We start from the raw sequence: 19,853 nt of genomic DNA, 5'->3' as shown, positions 1-19,853 counted from the left end.
GAAGAGAATTCAGAAAATGCAACTGGTACAGAATATGTGTGGGAGCTAGGCACATATGGGAGCTAGGCGCTCTGATCATATTATTCTTAAAAAGAATAATTCTGTATCATTTACATTGACTGTCCGTTAGTTTCTGGGACCAACTGGAAGATGCTGGTTTTGGCCTTTATGGCCCTGAATGGTTTGGGACAACATGGTCTGAAAGCTTATACCTGCACCTGTATAAGCCTGCACAAGTATTAAAATCAGCATCAGAGGTCCTACTGCAATGGCTCACCAGCAAGAGCCATTAGGCTGGTGGGCATTTGGGATAGGACTTTCTCAGTGGTGGCCCCACACTTTTGGAACTCCTTCCCCAGAGAGTTACAAATAGATTAATCCCTGCTAGCTTTTAAAGAGAACCCTGAAGACATTCATTCCTGTACTCATTTGGTGCTTAAAAACCATTAGCTGCTGCTACTGCTCTGATTGTCTGTGTGTCTAATTGTAATTGTATGTTCATGTTTTTGTAATATTGTAAGCCGCCTTGTGAGATCCGTGAACCTGAAAGGAAGGCTAAACATCTCTTAAATAACTGTTTCCCTGAATTGCAAGACTAAACATTCCAACACAGCATCCCTAAATGGCATGTTCACTGTGAGCATCAAAGTTCATGAATACAAAATTTCGCGAGGTTTTTTTAAGCCTATCCATAAAGGCTTGTACATAAGGTATTTTTGTTATTGGCATCACCCAAACACTTTGCATGAGCAAGAGTCTCAGGGCAGCCAGGGGTAAAAGGATTCTTCTGGCAGTGTGCTAGACTTTTCACTTTTATGCAATTGAAGTTCTTTATGGTCTCCATGCATCACATACATATGGGTTCTGCACCTGTGTAAGGCATTAGGACGGATGGAGGGCAGGTTGGGTGAGTGTACAGATGACTGTGGAGAACCACAGTTACAGGTAAGCCACCTGTGTTCTTCATGGTCTCTGCATCAACACACACATGGGTGAGTAGCAAGCTCGGCTCTACCATTGAGCAACAGCCCCTCCCAACGTTACCACCACTCCCCTTTCCTGAAGCATAGATCCTCTGCCAGTGGATATTAAATCTATCCAGTTCTCATTCTCCCTGGCATCTTCACACCAGCCTCTTCCTCCCCATTTATCTTGGGCCAAGGCCGCCTTGCCTATTCATTGGAAGCACTCCAGCCTGCAATGCACAACCCTTACCTGATGTGAAGGAAATTTCTGCCCTGGGGTCCCCTCCCTAGAACTTTTGCAAATGGCAGGGGTTCTGGAATTTGGCCCAGGGAGTTCATGGTCCCGAAGCCTGGACTTTGCCTGATGAATGGTAGTGTGCCCGCTTGACGGTAGGCATTTGAAGCCTCTGGATCAGCCTGGTCTGCTAAAACTACCAAGAGCATGATGTACCTCCACTTGCTTGGTCAACAGAGCAGTACATTTTGCTTGCTGAACTTCATTTTGCTTCCTGTTCTTCAAATTTGTAAGTTCCAGCTCCATACCCTGATCGGAGAACTACACTCTCTGGGTTTTCAGTAGACTGCCATCTACTGCCCTGAAATTCAAGCAAGTGAGGATTTTCAATTTACCTTTACTTGTCATCCAAGTTTCCTTTTTTAAAATCACTTTGGTCTGAAAATATTGTATGTTTGTAATATATGTCAAAATAGGAGTTAAAGGGGTTTGTGAGCATAGGGGGACATCAAAAGTGCTTAGGTCCCTTTCATACAGAAATAATTATTAGGTCACCTCAGCAATAGCTGACAAGCATCTATTTTCTGTTACAAGGGCAGCATTTTACCTCTGCAGCGGCTGAAATGTTTGCAGTCATTCGCCCATTAGGGCAACTTATCTTCTGCATGGATGTGCACAAACAATTCATTATCTGTCCTGTTCAGTCAACCAACCACTTTGGTAACTGCAGATCAACCCCCTAATCTAATCTTCCGCAGCAATTTCATTCCTTCGGTGGCTTAGTTCTCACCTGCTCTAAAGGTGCCAGAATGTTGCTTTCTTCACACCCAACAAAGTCAGCAAAGCAAAAACTTAGAGAACATCGTAGGTAACAAGTTTTGCCGCCTTTTCCCTGTATCTGAATTGACATGGTGCTTCGTGCAACTGCCTAAAATTCCCTGGTGCTGCTCTTCACTCCAGCAACATAAACAAGACTCCTGAGGGTGTACATAGCTGGACATTATGGGATGTGTTAGTGCCGTGAAACATGTGAGCAGTTATATGGAAACTTTCCACAGGTCTTCTAATCTCATGAGCTGTGGTCAATTTAAAATCCCTTGCTTAAGTAACAAGCAGAACAGTTGTCTTTCTACTAATGTTCTTAGGCATGCTCCTGGTGAAGCATGGGCCTTTGGCCTGACTGGAGTCCACCTGGAGAAGAGTCTTCAGTGTGGTGGCCCCCTTTCATTGGAACTCCCTGCCCCTGGAGGTCAGGCAGGCGCTAACACTCTGTTACTTCAAGCACCTCCTGAAAACAGCTCTATTCCAGGAAGTATTCCTTAACTGACCAGTCATGGTTTTTATTGGCATTCTCTTTTTAAAAAGAATAATTTAAAAATGTCTTTATTTATTTACAAAATTTGTATACTGCTCCATATCTGAAACCGATTCCAGAGCAGTGAACATTAGAATCAGTAAAAGATACAAAAATTAAAACACTATTATTATACTAAAAAACCTTGGCTCTCATGGAACTGGCTGATGTCTGATGTCCAGGGGCACTGAGTTCCACAGAAAGGGGGCCACCATGCTGAAGACTCTATTCCTGGTGGACTCCAATCGGGCCATAGGTCCATGTGGAACCACGAGGAGAATGCCGTGTGACAACTTCACTGACTGGGCCGGTTGGTAATGGGGAAGGTGCTGTCTCAGGTATGCTGTTCTTTTTACTATTTTACCTCCTATGTTCAGCAGTCCATGTTTTAGATATGGAGCAGTATACAAACGTTATAAATAAATAAATAGCAGTATTACTGTTTACTAGAGAAAACCTGTTCCCTTCTGTAAATCTACAATTCTGTGCTTCCAGATTCTACTCTAGAAGCAGTATCATTCCAAATCCATGCAAATTTGCTTGATTTATGTGTGATTTGTTCACTTGCATAAGAGCAATTCTTTATTTTGGGGACTGTGACAAATTTTACCAAACACACACACAAAAAAAACCCCCTTAACATTACTTATTGGAAAATAAGGATGGCTTAGAGGCTTATTGCATCGGAGCAGGTGAGAATAAAGAGAACAGAAAGATCAGCCTACATCTGTTTTGATGAACAAATCTTTACCAGAAAGTATCCAGATACATTAAATATTTTTTTAAAATGAAATGTGAGAAGACTATCAATGGTTACCCAGCCCTGATGGCTATGTGCTGCCTGCAGTATCCGAGGCAGTAAGCCTATATGCACCAGTTGCTGGGGAACATGGGTGAGAGGTTGCTGTTGCACCATGTCCTGCTTTGTTGGTCCGTGGCCAACAGCTGGTTGGCCACAGTGTGAAGAGATTGCTGGACCAGCCGGACCCTTGGTCTGATCCAGCGTGGCTCTTCTTATGTTCTTACATTCCCATCTAGTCCTGATTTCAATATAGGTTGGCCAGCCTGAGTAAGGGCATTTCTAAATGAGGCTTTTATCCAGCGTCTTTACTGGGGCTTTTGCTTCTGGATTATTTGCTGGATAACTATCAGTTCCTTTATGCGTGATATTTTTCCAGACGTGTGTGTGTCTTTCTCTGCTGTTCTATATGTTTCATTATAGAGCCACTAGAAAGTGCTGTGGTATTGCAGAATTGTGCAAGACAGCATGTCGTAGCACCATTCAGGATATACCAGATTTTCTTTGAACTAAAAAAAACCCGACAATAAAGGTTGCTAAGCCTGGGAGAAGCCCTGGAGCATGCCAACGTCCTGTAAAGAAAGAACCTGCAAATTACCTGAGTGCACAATAAAAGCCTCATGTAGAAAGGCTGCTACTTAATTCTGGATTTCCTTGCTTTAGTTTGGGGAAATGCACGATTTATTTTATTGTGTGTTCCCTTGAGCCCAGATCTGCATACCTCCGCATACCCACTTTGCATGCCACTTTTTGTGTGATTTAAATTTTATTAGGTTTCTTCAGATTGTATTCCATAAGTGAAGAATGACATTCATTTATTTTGCTGTAAGATGACAGATCAGGCAGCTGCCCAATTCCCTTGCAGGTAGCAAACCAAACTCTTATCCCGCACTTCATGTGTCAGTTCTTCCCCCACCCGGCCTCGCCACTTCTGCTCAGGAAAAAGATCACATTGGCTCAGTCATTCGGTTGCATGTGAAATTTGAAAGGTCTCCTTTTGTGACTTTAGAAAACTCTCTTTATTAACTGGGTATCACCCAGGGATTTTTACTGGCTTTCTGAAGTGCAGGCAATAAAACTGACTTGAGTCTATTGGCGCCCACTGTCGCACTTCAGGAGGAGGGTCGGCCTGTGTGCATTACGGTTGCTCTTACCTAGTAAATCCATTCTTTATATTCTGTCGGCTCACCAGTGGGGGCAATAAGAAATGATTTATAACCATGGCAACAGTTGCTGTGAGAGACTGGGATCAACAAGAATTTCTTTCATGCCCACATCAATGAGTTGGGGGTGGAGCGCCTCTCGGATCCAGTTGGGCAATTCCACTCAGGACACTTTTTAATTTTGCTTGAGGTAAGTTCCCTCGAAATGTCTCTCACACACCTATATCTTGCTTGGGGAAATGTGTTCATCTTCTCAATCTTCTCAATTGGAGCCACTTACTCCTGGGGGGTGGGGGGGTGAGTTCCCCCTCCTCCGGGCCTTCTTCCTCATGTTGTCACTATCACAAGTGAAGGGGGAGGAGTTGGTCCAACAGTGTTTGCTAGAGCTGATAGGACCCTGTGTTCCTGCTATTAGATTTACAGTGTGCCATAATACAGGATGATTTTTAGAGAGGATGAACCGCAAAAAATGCCCTACCTCTCCCACTTTTTTTTAATTAACTCATTTTTTTACTGGCAGCTGGGATGGCTGTGAAATAGGGTTCTGTTGATGCTGAAAACTGAGGTCAAAGGAGCTGTTCAGTGTCTTGGGGCTCTACCCCCACTTCTACCTTACACAGTTTTGGGGGCAGGTTACTTGTCCTTTGCCATGCCTCCCATGGCAGCCATTTTGTGAAGGTGCCAAAGACAGTTTCTCAAATTGTCAGATGTGCTCAAAGCCCCAAAAGGTCGTCTTCCCCTGGTTTAGGACTTAAAATTTCTGGTGGATACCAGCTGAGCAGCCTTCATGTGGGTTTGAAAAAGCATAGTTTAGAGCAGGCTTCATTACATAAAGCACTGTAGAATGTATTGATATATGCCCTGGGTTGAAAGGCAATGGGGGAGAAGATGCAAAGAAGAAACTTCCCATTTGATTCTGGCACTGAAAATGCCTTGGTCGCTTAGACGGATGACCTACGCCCAGAGAGAGACAGGGAGAATGCAAGTCTGTTTGTGGCTTTTGATACCAACAAGCGTGGCATCCTTCTGGATAGGCTGTCTGCTTTAGGAGTTGGAGCCACAGTGATACATTGGTCCCACACCTACCTGGAGGGGTCAGTTCCAGAAGCTGATGCTGGGGAAATACTGCTTGATTCTAGGCATTTCTGCTCTGAGGGCTGCAGGGTTCTGTCTTGTCCTCCATACTTTAATGTGCCATCTAAGTGAGGTCAACCAGAGATTTGGCGTGTGGGGTCATCAATATGCAAATAACACTCCTCTCTCTAAAGCATCTCTCCTCTCTCCTCTCTCTCTCTCTAAAGCATCTAAAGGGATGCTTTAGGGTGGATTCCTGCATTGAGCAGGGGGTTGGACTCGATGGCCTTGTAGGCCCCTTCCAACTCTGCTATTCTATGATTCTCTCTCTCTCTCTCTCTCTCTCTCTCTCTCTCTCTCTCTCTCTCTCTCTCTCTCTCTCTCTCTCACACACACACACACACACACACACACACACACACACACACACACACACACATCAAATTCAGGCAAGGAAGCAGAAGAGCCGAATAGTTGCTTGCCTGTGGTAATAGCTAGATGATTGGCCAATATGTTGAGGCTCCGTTCAGGTGGAAGTGCTGAGTTAGTGGCGTTCATCCTATTTTGGGTAGGGTTGCACTCCCTTTGAAGGGGCAGGTTTGCAGCCTGGGGTGCTCATTGATCCATCTTCATCAATGGAGGCACAGGTTGGATGCTCTTCTCCAGGCTTCCCTTGCCATACAAGGTACAGCAGGTGGCTACCGGAGGAAAGGTTTTCTCAATGGTGGTGAACTGATGATGGAATGCTTAGCCCAGGGAAAGTGATATGGTGCCTTCTCTGATGTCATTTCTGCAAACAGGAACACCCACCCACACCCATCTTTATTTTTTTCCAGGCTTCTAAATACAATCTAATATTGTATTGTGACTAGTTTTTGTTTGTTTGTTTTTTAATGTTGTTTCTAGTGAGTTTAGGATCTTTTTGATTTGTATATATGCAATTTGTTCTATTGTGTGTTTAAATTTTGTAAGCAGCCTGGGGATTTTATTGTAGGCTAGGATATAAATCACTCAAATAAATACATTTTGGAAAGAGAATGGATTGAACCAAAATCCCTCTGGAGGCATTAAGTAAAACTCAGCTTCTTCCTGAAAATATGAAGCTAAACGTTCTTTCACATTCCCCAAATTGAAGTTTTACTTTTGAGTTTGAAGTGCTAGGTAATATTAGTGAATGAATTCCATTCCTATCGCAGTGGTCAATATTTGGCATTCATTGTCTCATTTTCTTTCTTTCTTTTTTTTAATAATGGCTTAAATTATTAAAATTGTTTCAATAAGTGATAGATTAATCCAATGCCTTAGAATATTGTGTATAGCAAGTTAGAGCAGAGTCCACTAGTATTGGAAGCACACTATTCATGGTTATAAATTTTATATATATATATATATATATATATATATATATATATATATTTAAAGAAGAAAGAGTATAAATCCAAATCAGGAAAGACAAATTGTAGTGCAGTGAATGTTTACTGTTCAGTTTTAGCATGAAATTGTGGTGCTTATTTGTGATGTAGTATCTTTTGTCAGACCAGCTTTTGCGGGTAAAGAAGATGTTCAGTGACTCAGCATAAATGGAGGAGTTGTGGGTGGGTGTGACTCAGGGCAAGATTTGTGTGTGGTGTAGTGGATAGTGTGTCAGATTCAAACTTGGGAGCATTATCTGCTTAGCACATGATTACCTCAAGAGCTCCCGTTAATGATGGACTAACTCTCTAGTACTTAATTCAGAATTAGCTTGGTGTTTATAAGGTTTCTTGGTGTTTGGGGGATAAAAAGACTTGTCAGTTCCCAAGATTCGTTGTAATGTTGGTGCACACCTGCTAGTGGTGCAGGGTCATGTGCCTTGCCATGCTGCCCTATGGAAGGTGTCATTCCTGGAACACATCCCAGCAGAAGAAACATAAGCACATGGGTAAGAAAAGGGTTGTGATCTGGATGGGGAGGGAGACCATAAGAACATTAAAAGAACATTTGCAACGAATTATTGCTAAAATGGACTCAAGAGAAGATACACACACAAACAACATCAAACTGACAATTGAAAAAGAAACATAGTTTTATGCTAATTGATGGAAGTTTGTGTTTGTAATTAGTACCCAAGCAAAGTATAGAACTTTGGGGAGGGGGAGTTGACACTGGCTCCTTTTTTTTTGCTCTAGGTCACTGCAGACAGTATTCGCAAGAGCTCAGCGCACCCTTCAGTTCAGCACGCAGGCCAACTGCCCTGCTTGCCCACTGTTAGGCTGGCTCTGTCCTTGTTAAACAAAAAGATGCCTAGTTGGGTGCTGTAGGCATACAGTTCACAGCAATCAATGAATATTTCACTCAAGAACAAGGGGTTAACGTTAAGGAACTTCTGTACATGTGCCTACAAAGCAACTGGCTTCCCAACGATAAAACAGAGTTTCAGTGTGTGCTTTATAGAAAGGTACATTAAAATCGCTTTTGTGTATACACCTAAAAAGCAGCCTCTTCTGCCTGAAGGTTGACCGTGTGTATGCAGTATCTTGTTTTATAGAATCATAGAATAGCAGAGTTTGAGGGAGCCTACAAGGGCATTGAGTCCATCCCCCTGCTCAATGCAGGAATACATTGTGAGCCAGAGAAGATTTTCTTCGGGAACTACTCTGTAAAACATCTGAGCATTATGAGCAGGATATTTACCCCTGGTAATTATAAAATTGGGTGGTCTCTCTAGTGTTCTGGGCTACCTTGGTAACATTCCAAGAGCCCTCAAATTGCTTGTAAATTCAAAAGACTTTAAGTACAAGCCACAGTAATGGCTAGCAAGAATTCTTCTGTAAAGGCAAACTAATCTATATTGTTGATTCAGTTCAGGAACACATCTTGGATGGCTCCTTTAGAGTTCTGACTGAAACCTGGAGTGAATTCACCTCCCCACTGACATCGGAGCCACCAGCCTTCACTGCAACCTAACCTACATATTGAACAGAGAAATGATTTCTTACGTGTGGATGTGACAATCTAACCCTGCCACACACTTAGAATTAAAATTCTACGTAGTGCCTGTGCGTAGATGTCTACACAGAAGTGCCTTTCTTGTTGGGGATTTGGTAATGTGGGAAGGAACCGTTTAGAGTGAGGTTTGTAACCCTTCCTTTCCAATTAGTCCTTGAATAGTCTCTGCTTGACACCTAGTGTTTTACAACTCTGGGAACGTAATGATTTGTCGAGCCCTCCTTGTCTAATTCCTGGTTATATACGGTGGGCCTGTCATTACCCGAGGTGTATTAACGGATTGCCAATGCCGCTGGAATGTATATCTACCCATCTCTGCGTTTGGGGTGTTTATCTGATCTTGAAGCTGCAGCTGCTATTACTTGTCAGCATTGTTTATGAAGCCTGGTTAAATTAAATGTTATTGATTACAAGGCCAGGACTAACTGCGAGATCAGCAAGTAGAAATTTAGGTAGAGATTTGTCAGAGGATAAGACTGCAGCAGTGAAAAACTTGGGGGCACCAGGGATCTTTCCCACTAAGGTCGGACATTGTGTGCTTAATTTTTGTAGTAAAAATCTGGATCTAGGATGTTTCTACAAAACAACTCCCACATGCTTTTGGAGCAACATCTTTTCTATGTTTCATACAGAACTAGAAGACACTGGAATGGGTCAGTGTCAGATGGCCTTGTTTTCACTGTGTGGTATATATCCTCTATCCCCAGTGCTTGCTATGTGGTTAGGGTTAAGGACAACGTGATTCCAACACTGAACTGAAAAGAAACCTCTTTTGTGTTTGTCAGTAACTTCACTACAGACCAGGCCCAGTGTGAGCATATGGCATAATTGGACAAAAGCCTAGGCTCCGTTGCCTCAGCAGGGCCCACACTGTTGCCCGGCTGGCACCACCGCTAAAGATTGGCCTGATGGTGGTGGACCTAGTGTGGGCTCTTTTATAGAGGACTTTCCTCTATTTAAAGGGCTGCCAGAGGAGGACTGTCCTATATTTAAAGGGTTGTCCAGTCCAAGTCTGATTTAAAGATAAAGAACCCTCAGAAGGAGGAGTTGGGCCTTGAAATTGCTCATCAATGGCACCTGGACAGCAGACTCAGCAGACTATACCAACATGTACTGCATTTTACTTTAAATTATGATAATTTCTAAATGTTTACCTACACATATACATTAGCATATGCAAATGACATGCAAATTAGTGCCCTCTTTTTTGGCATTCCGAAAGTGGGCACCCTACTGGGCTCACAGTCTGTTGCCACCATTTTAAACATGCTGGCCCTACCCCAATGTATTGTGGCTGCATGCAGAGCACCACCACACCCGTCCCCCAGGAGCAGGAATGTCACTTTCATATGACTTACAATTGGCCCCACTCAGAGGATGCCTGAGCTAGTTTTGTGGCATGTAAAAGCAGTTATGAAATGTTGTTTTTCAGGTTGCTTTTAGATATTATTCTGTCTGAAATGAAGGCTAGATGTTTGTGCTGTTGTTGTTTTTACCCCGAAGCTTTGCATTCCTGTGTCCACCTTTGAGCAGGAAATGAGGAGAGAGGTTTCTCCGCTCCGCTCTGCTTTTATACAAAGTAGTTTGCTCTGTCCTCAGAAAGCCAGTTACGCCTTTGGTCGAAAACAAAACTCCCCATGAAATTTGAACTCTGGCATGTTCTTTGGGGTTTGATGCTTTTGGCATGTTGGCTAAAGCCATTAGATATTCTTAGAGGAAAGCGGCCTAAATCATGACCTGCTCCTGTCCTTTTCCTTTGCAGTCAGCTGGACCATCCAAAAGCCAAGCTTTGTATTCCTTTTTAAAATCAGCTTTAGTTAAGCTTTTAATTACTAGGTTGATAACCCTTCTTGAACATCTGTATGTTTGGAGCAGGAATAATGAAACTTCGAAAAATGGATGAGAGGTTGGCTGGCAGCTATCTTTCGAGGTGTCCAAGCATTCGTCCAAACTATCTTTGATCCGGTGGTTGATTCCCAAGAACAGGGGGTGCTTCATCATGTTTGCAGGCTGAACTCTGCTCCCTAGTCCCAGATGTACAGAGGCACTGTAAATATTTAGTGATGGGCAAAAGGCACTGTGCAGGTGCATATCTGTGCTGTTCTTCATGATTTCTTCACTTTTCTAGATTGGTAAGTTCTAGCAGGGTGACCATATGGAAAGGAGGACAGGGCTCCTGTATCTTTGTATTGAAAAGGGAATTTCAGCAGGTATCATTTGTATCCATGCAGCACCTGGGCAGGATCTACACTACTGCTTTAAAGCGCTTTATAACAGCGCTTTAAAGCAGTAGTGTAGATCCGGCCCTGGTGAAAGTCCCTCTTCATCACAACAGTGAAAGCTGCCAGAGCCCTGCCCTGTTGACTAGATGCAAAAGAAGGCAGGGCTCCTGCAGCTTTAACTGTATCTGTTCACTCTAGCTAAAGAGGGCAGGGCTCCTGCAGCTTTAACTGTTGTGATGAAGAGGGGATTTCACTGGGGCTGATCTACACCAAGCAGGATATAACACTTTTAAAACGGTATGAAAACTGTATATTTAATGTGTCCTGGGCCTGAACAGTTGTCATAACCATTATAAATCGTTATAAGCAGTAGTGTAGATCCTGCCCAGGTGCTGCATGCATACAAATGACACCTGCTGGAATTCCTGTTTCATACAACTGTTAAAGATACAGGAGCTTTTCATTTGATCATACGGTCACCCTAGTTTATCAAGATTGACCAGCAGCTGTTTAAGTAAAAGCTTCTCATAAGGTGGAAGTTGGATATGTAAGGGGGCCATTCCGTGTCTGTGGGAAGGTGCAGGAACTGCTGATATGATCCATCCCATGTCAAAAGTCTGCTGCTTGCCTTTGGGCAGCCCTGATTTGACTTTTGATTGGGAAAAAATTCCTTTGGCGCTCAGGAACTGGTGCTGGCTTTCTTCCTTGTTTCTAAAGCTGGTGTGTTGGCAGGTCGCCTGGTCTCCCTTGACACCCAGGTCCTACAGATCTGTTTGCATCCCGTGTGCCAAATGCCTAAAAAAAGGAGCCAATCAGATCAGGCTTGGCCTAATGCATTAACGAATCTCCTTAGGCTTAATTCCTTAGCAAGTGGTAGCAGGTTTTTGCACCTAGCATAAATTCCAGGGGGCGTTGGGAGGGGGCGGATGGGTTTGTCCAGTGACTGTTGGATTTTTGGGGAAATGCAGAAGTCCCAAGATTGGAGGTATATAAATGAGGATGGAGGTAGGTTTTCTTTCTTGTTGTTGCAGCATATGTTCTTTTTGCTTTTGTAGGCCTGTCTTTTGCCAAATAGCTTGGAGCTGTTTGGGAAAACTGAAGCTGAATGGGATTTATTTACTGCTCTGAAGTGAGCCGTTCCTTAAGGGACTCTTTAAGGGTTGTAATAGCTAGTAGCATGCCAGGCAGAGTGCACTTGAATGCACAGCAGTGATCTACACTGACACTTTAAAAGTGTGGGGACAGTAAATTCAAAACCCTTTGAGTTAAAAGGGTGTTTACCTCCTTTGCATGTTGGGGAAGAACATGTGTGGCTGAGGGTTGTGAGGAGCCAATTACAATTTGGATCAAAAGCAGCTCTAGTCAGGGATGTGAGTGCACCTCTACGCTAAGCAGATGCACGTGTATCTCTGCATGAAAAAGGTTTAAAATTCAGCAACCAGGAAATTTGGATTTTGCAACCGATATCTATTGTGGAGATTTACATATTACATTTTAATCCCACTCTTCCTCCCAGCAACTTGGGGCAGTATATGTGCATCTCCCCAGACACCTCACAACAACCATGCAGGGTAGGATAAATTGAGAAATTGTGAGTGTCCCAAGGTCATCCAGTGAGCTTTGTGGCTGAGTGGAGATCTGAATTCCAGTCTCCCTTAATCTAACACTCTTAATATACTTTTAACTTTTGTATATCTCTATTTATAGGTTTTAATGTATGTGTTTTAAATTTTGTGATGCCACCTTGAGGCCCAGCATTGGGCAAAAGGTGGGATAATAATAATAATAATAATAATAATAATAATAATAATAATAATAATAATAATAATAATATAATCTGGCAACTGTGCATAATTACTTTCTTTGATCTCAGTTATTCTGCTTCTGTGGGTCCTGGGAATAGCAATGAGCCATTAAAGCCACAGAAGCTTGGGTTCAGACAACATGATAATGGTGGATTAAGTAGTCAACCGTCAGTTGAGTGGTCAACAGTTGGTTATTGGCGGAGTTCGGACAACAAGCTAATCAATGTTTGTTTCCCATTTGTGAACCGCCCAGAGAGATCCGGCTACTGGGCGGTATAGAAATGTAATAAATAAATAATAAATAAATAAATAAAATTCTGTTTCTATTACGCCCTCCCCCTCCCAGTTGATTCGGGTGTCGTCCAAATTCAGCACTTGTGTTGTCTGTTGGGCACCCCATGGTTGACTATTTCCCCAAAATAACCAACTGAGATAACCAACGTTCTGCAGAGTTGTCTATCTGCACAACCGTTGGCTAGCGTGTTGTCTTTCAGGCTCAGTGGACTGTTTTGCAGGGTTGAGTTGGACTATTTCGGCTGGCTACAGAGTTCCTGGGCAAGAATGGCCCAAACCACGCTGGCCGTTCTGTTACAGCTGGCATAATTTGCAGAGGCTGCTGGGATAGCACCAGGATGACTGAAGGAGGAGGGAGGGCAGGGAAAGGGGCAGGGGCTGTGTCAGTCAAACACCGGGTTGACTATTAGTCAACTCAGCACCAACCACTCCACAGTTGTGTAGGAACATATTGGTTGGGTTCGGTCGAAACAATAATCAATGGGGAGAGGGGGAAGGAGGCAACTATCAGTTGATTATTGTGTCATGTGTTGGGGGGACACACAACACGAGCACAATGCACAGTACATTTTTTTAAAATTAAGCAATGCAGAAAAACAACGGGCTCCTCTGTTGTTTATCCATTAATCAATTGATTAAAATGTCATGCGGAGGGCTCTCCCTCTCTGTCAAGTGCACTATTCCATTGGCCATAGAGTTTAAGAAAGGCATATTTTTAAAACTATGAACAGACTCCCCTTATTCAAGCTTTGGCTATTGGGCGGTATAAAAATGCAATAAATAAATAAATCTCATAGATCAGAGTTACAGCTACGGGGCTGATCTCTGAGGTCAGACATTCTGGTATATCCTAGTTCTATGACATTTAAAGCTGTGCAAGTCTTATTCCTTCTGTTTTGCACTCAGTGGAGTTATTTTACTGTGGAAAATATTAGCAGTCATGTGAACGTAAAGTTCGCTGTGCATCATGACCTGTCCATAAATTGCTAGTTATGATTTCCTTTTCTATTCCACGACTTGAATACTGTTCTGTTTTGACAGGGTTGGCTATCCATTCCTCCTGCATATGACTGATGCTAATTTATATATCAACCTTACACTTTATGCTTTTGTATCTACATTTATTTATTTATTGCATTTTTATACCGCCCAATAGCCGAAGCTCTCTACTTGCTCTATTAACCCCATAGTTTCTGTGCAGTGGCACTGCGCTGTTTCAATGACACAGCTGCCAAATTGCAGCCACATTGGGATCCCTCCCCCCACCCCCGCAAAACTGCGTTTTCAAAGTGCTGATTTACGGTGAAGTTTACCATTGCTGCAGGTTATACAGTGGGTGTTGCGGAAAAGCACCCATTGGCTACTGAAGATGGCAGACAAAGAAGCTGAGTCTTTTGTTATGGTTGATGGGAAAGTGTGGGAATTCAGGGCAGGGGGCAAGCTTTTCCATCCAGATAGCCTGCACTCCCTCCTGTCCCATCTAGCTTTTTCAATTTAGCCTCGCAGCAGCAATTCTTCAGGCTTTTGAGCTGATCCCCTTCCAAAGAGATGTCTTATATTATTTATGTATTATTTATTTATTACATTTATATCCTGCTTTTTTCCCTCCAAGGAACCCAAGGAACATAATCCTTCCCCACTCCATTTTATCCTCACAACAACAACCCTGTGAGGTGGGTTGGGCTGAGAGTGTGTGACTGGCCCAAAGTCACCCAGTGGGTTTCCATGGCCGAGTGGGGACTAGAACCCAGATCTCCCGACTCCCAGTCCAACACTCTAACCACTACACTACACTGGCTCATACTTACTCCTTAGCATGTCCTTCTTTAAAATACATTGAAATGGCCATCCATTTTCAAAGGAAAATCTCCTTTTGAAATCTACATGCCTGTGCCCTTCATGGCTGGTGCACTACACATCTATTTTGTATAGAGCGGCCTCTGAGGAGTTTGCTTGCATCCTGGTGCATTAAACCAGAGCATTGGTGCTCAGCAGGACTTGAGTGGACGCTTGCTCAGGTCTGACCAGGACCAGGGATTCCAGAGGGGCTTCTAACAATTTCAGAGGCCTGACAGAAGGAGCATAATTTAATCATTAGAAGCCTCTCTTCTTCCCTGTAGCTTTGTCCTAGCCAATGTTTGTTTTTCAAAACTTTCAAGATTTCGTTCCAATATTAGTTCTAATTTATTTTTCTTCATTTCTGTTAATATATTACTGATACAGAAAAAGTCCATGTATCTTACAGGCATAAAACAAAAATTGCCAGAATAGTGTGGCTCAGTGTGATCTTGTCTGCAATGGGGCTGATACAAAGAATGTGCAGCTTTTATGAGACTTCCCTGTCATCCTTCAGTGATGGCTTTACATCTTGGTCATTTAGAGCCAATGTGGTGTAATGGTTAGAATGCTGGACTGGGACACGAGAGATCAGGGTTCTAGTCCCTACTCGGCCATGAAGCTCACTAGGTGACTTTGGGCCAGTCGCTGACTCTCAGCCCAACCTTCTTCACAGGGTTGCTGTGAGGATAAAACAGAGGAGGAGGAGGACCATGTAAGCCATGTAGGGTTCCTTGTAACAGAGAAAAAAGTGGGAAAGAATTGTAGTAATAAAACTAAAATTTCTTTTGTAGGGGATCAGCAACTGGAGCGCCCTCAGCTCGACAAAAGCCACCTGGCCTCCTCAGTTGCCAATCAAGTGGCAAAAATGTGTGAGCCGGGGGGATATAGGTTTTTTAGCATAAGAAACTTACCAGCCAGGCTGCAGGGAACAGCAAGGGCATTGAGGTCTTAGTCCACTACCTTCCTCCATCCTGACCTCCACTTCATTGTCAAAGTACCTTCCAGCAAAACTATATGCTAACCAGGGCAGGAACTACACTACTTCTTATAATGGTTTTTAATGGTTATGACAACTGTTCAGGCCCAAGACACATTACATATACAGTTTTCATACCGTTTTAAAAGTGTAATATCCTGCTTGGTGTAGATCGGCTCCAGGGTTCTGTTATCTCTGTATGTACAGATGCAAATTAAGATAACAGAAACAATATAATTTCAATAGAAATACACTACATTTCACCCTAGTGAAGAACACTGTAACCAGGTACTCAAATTGCTGTTCAGGGACAAAGAATCAACGGGCAACTTCAGGCCCTCTGCTCTCCCTTCTGATGGTACTTTATCTTTAAACTGGACTTGGACTGGAAAGTCCTTCAAAAAATAGAGTACACCTTCAAATACAAAAGTTTCCTATGTAATGAAGGATGTATGTCCATTCTACGTGCCAGCTGAGAGATGGGTAGGCATCACGGGCAGGGCCTTTTTGGTAGTGGGCCCACATTTTTAGAATACAAGGGAAATGCACATGGCTCCATTATTGCTGGTCTCCAAGAGGTCTTTAAAGACATTTTTACTTCAGTTTGCATTGGACTATTGTTAATGTGCTTTGCTTTTAAAATAGTGTATGTATTTAGATATTTATTTAAAATATTTCTAGGTTGCCTTTCAGGCCAGGAGCTGGTTATAAATTAGTGAGGGTATATTTATTTATTACATTTCTGTTCCGCCCCATAGCCAAAGCTCCCTGGGTGGGTTGTTGTTGTTAATAATAATATGTAGTGTGTGTTAACGTTTTGTAACTTCCCTTGTCAGGATAGTAAAAAGATGCCCTGAAAGGTGGGTTAGAAATCTTTAGATTAAAATGAACAAGCTTCATGTCTTAAGCCCCTTTTCTGTTGGTCAGTAGCTTGTGCTGTCTGTCACTTCTAAAACATGCAAAAGTCCCAAGATTACAGTTAAACATCCACCAAATCTGGGCCAACGGACTGTCTCCCCTAACCACGGAAGGTGTGGGCTTCTGGCTGTTCCATCTGGAAACACTTCTACTGCAGCAGGATCCTCTCCCATAAAGCAGAAATGTTCCAGCTACAACACACTGAATTGGATTGTCATGCAGTCCCTGGACCCTCATGAGATTGGTTCACCTAAGACCAAGAATTCTGCCAGGCAAATTGCATCACCCTTCAACCACCATGCTTTTGCTTCCAATTGCTGTGTTCTGGGAGACCAGAAGGGAGGCATGGACACGATATTTGAATCAGATCTAAAACATGCAAGGATGGAGAACACATTCGCATTTAAGAGAGTTGAAAGCAAAATGAGAGAGGAGCCATCTTTTTTTTTTTTTTTTTGGTCTCGGTATAATTTCTGCTCAAACAGTTTTTTGAAACACTATAAAAACCTGTGGACCAAAATAATAGTGGGATAAGTGTGCACGCCACCTCTATCACTTAACCTTCAATGTTCTCTGAAAATTAAAACACTGCCATCTGTCACCGATCCAAGCTGAGAAGTGCTTGATGCAATGTAGACGAAACTCGTAATCTTTCTTGCATATAACAAAAAACCCCTTCGTTAAAGTTCAGTGCTTTGAATACTGTTTTAGACTGCAATCCTATACCCAGTTAGCTGGGAGTAAACCCTAAAGAAAGTAAGACTTTGTACTGAATATACATGTTTAGGATTGCACTATTAGTGACCATTTTGGAAGACAAATAATATTCCGTTGGCCCAACAATAAATACATATAAAATGAGCCTATATTCAAGCAGAGGGCACCTCTTGCCTTAAATTTGTTATGATTAGAAAAAAGGCTTTACATGTTCAGCATAATAACAATTCGATCTAAAACACTGCTTTTAGTCCAAATCCTAGCAACTGCTCTAAAAATGCATGCGTGAGAGGCCATTTTTTAATGTTTTATTAACATTCCCGTCTTAACGCTGTTTAGAGCCCATTAAAAGCTTATTTTCTCTTGCTTTCCTCTTTGTGTCCGCCGGCGTGACTACAATCTGAGTGGGAGCAGCCTCTGTGCAGCTGGCTGCAAAGCTGAAGCATGTAGTTAAGCCAATATATGCAATTAACTGGATTAATGGCACAGGAAGCTTAATGAGGTTATCTCCGGATCGTGTGATCCTTATGATGTTAGCAGATCTTATGGCAACTCACTGAAGGCATAGCAGGAGGAGGATGTATTCTTGAATGTATTATACAAGTCCAGGGGTTAATTCTTACCTCTGAACTTCCTTCCCACGTTGCATTTACTCTGTTCAGTTTCAGGTCAATGACCTATGTGGAATAACAGCACAACAAGTTCCTTCTGCCACTCATGTCTGAAAGCTGCCTATCTGCCCAATACTCGACCCTTTGTTTTTATGGCTAGGGAATTCATTGCAGAACAAAGGGGTGCTAACCAGCATACAAACTGCAATACTAAATATGAACAAAAATGGGGGTAATGGATTCAAACAAACATTTTAATTAACAATAGTACCACAATTTATTAACAATGTAACCGCAGGTAGTAAACAATAGAGACTTAACCAGACCATTTGTTTTCATGGCTAGGGAATTCATTGCAATGCGGGAGGCTTTCCAAGTATGGGTCACCTTTAGATTTGTGCCACTCCGAACAGTCATCAACTCTCTTCCCTGATCTGCTGCTGCTATGTCTACTTACCCCTGATGCCAGAGGTGCCTCTTGACTTGAACACTGGTTGCTCTTTTGCCCACCCCTGGATCCTTTGGCCTCTAAGGCGTATCCCTTTAACACCTCCTCTACTCTAGAATAAAGGTTCTTGTGTCTTTCCAGAGTGGTTCTGCTTTGGAGAAAGTATTATTTAAACTAGAGTTGTTGAACAACTACAACAGGGGTGCACTCAGCCTAACTTCAAAAGCGCTCTGCAAGCAATCAGTTCAGACCTCTGGCAAGAGCGACCCCCTGCCCACCCACGGAGAGGGGTGGAAAAGGGGGGAGGGGAGAGACCAAAGGGGTGGCTCGCCCATTTTTGGCTCTAGCTCCACCCACTGCTTGGTTTGGCTCTGCCCACTGGAGTTGTGTGGTTATTATTATTATTTATTTATATAGCACCATCAATGTACATGGTGCTGTACAGAGTAAAACAGTAAATAGCAATACCCTGCCGCATAGGCTTACAATCTAATAAAATCATAGTAAAACAACGAGGGGAAGAGAATGCAAACAGGCACAGGGTAGGGTAAAACTAACAGTATAAAGTCCGCACAACGTCAAGTTTTAAAAGCTTTAGGAAAAAGAAAAGTTTTTAGTTGAGCTTTAAAAGCTGCGATTGAACTTGTAGTTCTCAAATGTTCTGGAAGAGCGTTCCAGGCGTAAGGGGCAGCAGAAGAGAATGGACGAAGCCGAGCAAGGGAAGTAGAGGCCCTTGGGCAGGCAAGAAACATGGCATCAGAGGAGTGAAGAGCACGAGGGGGGCAATAGTGTGAGATGAGAGAGGAGAGATAGGAAGAAGCTAGACCGTGAAAAGCTTTGAAGGTTAACAGGAGAAGTTTATATTGGATTCTGAAGTGAATTGGAAGCCAATGAAGAGATTTCAGAAGCGGAGTGGTCCCTCAAGGGAATGTGTCTCTTGACATGAAAAAAAAATCCTCAGCCCAAACCAGAGGGACAAGCCTTGGGAAAGAGTCAGCATAGCTTCTATATAATTTGATGAAGATCTTATTCATCTGCACGACCATAAATGGCATGTATGCCAGCACCAATAATGCTCTTCAGTAACTTACCTCAGCCAAACATGGCAGTCCCTGTCTAAGAGAATCAAAGGTCTATTCCAACAACTGCTTGGCGACTATGGAAGGAGGCTGGTTATGTAGACTTTGGGAGTTTGATGGGCTACTTATGCTCCCCTTCTACCAAGTACAGGATTAAATCTTTGGTACTTCCAATGGCAACTTGTTCCAAAGGCGTGGAGCCACTGCAGAGAAGGCCCTCTCACGTGTGAACTCCCGTAGCTGCATATGGTTAACTTGCCATGCATTGGGACTGCAACCATAGAGCAAGTTCATCTGTTTGCAGGGTGACTGTGTGCACGTGCACACATTTAGGGATGGACTTTTATTTCCCTGGAATGATTATTA

Source organism: Elgaria multicarinata, chromosome 4 (genome assembly GCF_023053635.1).
Source record: "Elgaria multicarinata webbii isolate HBS135686 ecotype San Diego chromosome 4, rElgMul1.1.pri, whole genome shotgun sequence".
Classification (NCBI taxonomy): domain Eukaryota; kingdom Metazoa; phylum Chordata; class Lepidosauria; order Squamata; family Anguidae; genus Elgaria; species Elgaria multicarinata.
This window is presented reverse-complemented; position numbering follows the sequence as displayed.